General features: G+C 39.2%; 1 long non-coding RNA gene across 3 annotated transcripts; it reads right to left on the bottom strand.

The window, feature by feature from the left end:
• Positions 1-1433: 1433 nt before the first annotated feature.
• LOC121900856 lies at positions 1434-2944 on the bottom strand. Of its 3 annotated transcripts, XR_006097117.1 has the most exons (4): positions 2675-2944; positions 2201-2474; positions 1826-2067; positions 1434-1684 (listed from the first exon to the last, which is right to left on the bottom strand). It is a non-coding gene; the product is annotated as an uncharacterized LOC121900856 (long non-coding RNA). The 3 variants fall into 3 exon arrangements; XR_006097118.1 differs by having other exon boundaries at positions 1434-2067; positions 2786-2944; XR_006097116.1 differs by having other exon boundaries at positions 1434-2067; positions 2675-2943.

Here is a 2944-nt window from a genome sequence, read left to right as displayed (position 1 = left end):
TGAATCAATTCTTTGTTTGTGTTTACTTATTCACCATTTTCTGTCAACAAAATTGTTGGGTGAGGCACAGCATGTTCTCGGCCACGATGACTATTAGTTGGCCCATTTAGCTCCATGTCTGCCTCTGTTTCCTGCAAGTTTCTTATTTCTCCCTCCACGCTTTTGCCCTTGACAGGCTCTTGGATGCTGCAGAGTTGGAGACCAAGCTGTGACATCAGCCTTCAGACAGTCTGCTGTAATCTTTTTTTTTTTTTTCTTTTTCTTCTGGTGTTTTTCTTTAATTGATGGGTTGAAACGTGTGGTAATGTGTTACAGAGGAAAATCAAAGCAATTCAAAAAAAAAAATATGTGAGAGAACATAAGTGAATTACAGTTCTGTTTCCTTTTTTATGAGGCAGCAAAGGGAAAATGCCAAGTCTACAACCGTGCATGAATCTACTGTATGTGATCTGACTTGGGAACTAAACAAAATCCATCAGATGTATAAAACACTTGACAACTCATTGCACCAAAACAAAAGATCTAACTAGTGCATGACAGAAAAAGAAAAAAAAACGTCAAACCAATATGACACCACAACACAAACACTTAACCAACACGGCACCCTGGCACACAACCTTTCCAAATGTTCCACACAACCTCCAAGCTTCACTGGAGAAATACTGTACTCGCTGCAGAACAATCCACAAATATATACCTCCCGTTCCAAGTTGGCACCCATGCTCTATATGCCATTATAATATTATACTGTACGTTCTTATATGATTACAGTAACCCTCCCGTAACCTTCTTTTTAATTATAGTGCAGTGACAGCACAGACAGACGGGCAAAGCCAGCGTACTTGTGTCCCTGTCTCGACTCTGTTTATTTAAGCTAGGATCTCTGCCACCTGGTAATGTTTTCCCCTCCTCGTTGAGGTAATGAGAGTACTCTGCCATGTCCTGTTGTTGAATGCTCTGACAGTTTTTCACAATTGTTTACACACGTTTTCTGTATCTGTGGCTCATCTTCTCAAAACATAACAATCACAAACACAAAAGTCTACAAATTTCAAACACAAAAGTCTACAAAACTGTTTTATCTGCTTTTTTTCCGTCAAAATGACACACATGAATAGAAATGAATAGATCTTTCCAGCAGCCAACAACACACTGATGTGATCAACACAAAACACTACTATGAATATCTTGTCAGTAGGTTAATACCTTTTGCATTTCCAGTGTAACTGTAAAAGATTGTTATAGTGATATATATATATATATATATATATATATATACATACATACATACATACATACACACACATATATATATATATATATATATATATATATACATACATACACATACACATACATACATACATACATACACACACAAATGCAATACAGTAACAAAACACATTTTTATTTTTTCCACAATGCAGTATTTTGGAACACGAAATAAATAAATGTCTCTCATTTCTTGAAAACTCTAAACACAAAAAGACAAAAAACAAATGCAAAATGTAAGAAAAAAAGAAATTAGGCTGCATCCTGCCTCCTATTTTTTGGTCTGGCCACAGCACCTCATCTAAATCACAAGCGATGTTCTCCCTGGCTAAACAGCGGGGAAAGAAAGCATCCTCCATTTCCTGGAGAAGAGGCCTGCATGTGAGGGAATGGCGGTCCATCCATCGCTGTGCTGAAAAAAAAACCTCTTCAGTTGGGTTCAGGAATGGGGAATATGGTGGGAGGTATAGAGTAAATTGTGGGGTGGTTGATGAACTAGTTGTGTACGAGAGCAGCCCAGTGGAAACTCACGTTGTCCCAGATGACAACATACCTCTGGTCCACCCCTCTGCTCAGCTGGAATGAGGATGACATATAGTGTGTCTAGAAATGTGTTGTAGGAACTAAGGTTGGCATGGTGATGGAGGATGCCTTGCTGGCTAACAGCTGTGCACATGCTGATATTCCCTCCACGCTGTCCAGGCACATTCACAATGGCCAATAATGTTCTATCCCCATCCCTTTCTTTTGGCTAGTTCAAAAATATAAATGTGCTGAATGCAGCTCCAAGACTCTCTGAAACAGACAAGACAATATGAGAAATAGACCTAATGCAGTCAATATGGTGAAGCACAATACACTGGATTACAGTACTATAATGTTTCTATACAGTGCTGATATGATAGTAAATTCACAGTATAGTACTTACTTGCACATATTCTTAGCGCTGTTCTTTAATCCTCTGAGTTTCGCTCAAATGGCATCAAATGGATTTGGTTGCACTGTCCATACATGGTCCAATATAGACAAGCCCACCCGGTGAATGTTAGTGAGTATTGTGTTGTCTAAAATTATGTGACTCTGGATTTCTCTATTTTATTTGTCTATGTGTATCGTTTGCCACCACCCTGTTCACAATAGTGGTCTCTGGTTTTGGTGTGAACAGCCAGTGTCTTCCACCATTGTCTGGTCGTCTCTCAGTTCTGCAGAAGATCCCAAAATATGATGACTGGTTACAGTAAGCTAAAATAATTTCTTTTTTTCCGATATGAAATGACATTACTGTAACATTGGCCAACAATCACTGAGTAACACAGGCCTACTGATATGTTGGACTGCAGTATACTACAGTATATACTGTACATAAAGAGCAGTAGCATATAGTAAATAGTAGGTAACTTACCCTGAATGTACAGATGATGCAACTGTGTAGCAGCTCAGGTTGGACTGATCTCTCTGCCCAGTCTCAATGTATGTTTGAACACATGGTCAACCAAAGTGGTCCTGATCTCACCTGAGACAACTGTCCTTCCTCATCCTCGTCTTTGTCCTCGTCCTCCTCGAGCTCTAGCTTTTGCTTCACCATTGACCTTCATTTTCCTCCAAAAACAGGAGAGCTCATCTGTGGCCTTTTGACAGTGCTAAAGGTCTGATTTCTAAGTGAACAATTAAG

Source organism: Thunnus maccoyii, chromosome 7, assembly GCF_910596095.1.
Source record: "Thunnus maccoyii chromosome 7, fThuMac1.1, whole genome shotgun sequence".
In the NCBI taxonomy this organism is placed as follows: domain Eukaryota; kingdom Metazoa; phylum Chordata; class Actinopteri; order Scombriformes; family Scombridae; genus Thunnus; species Thunnus maccoyii.
Note: the sequence above shows the minus strand (reverse complement) of the source record. Positions and strands in the feature narration are given on the sequence as shown.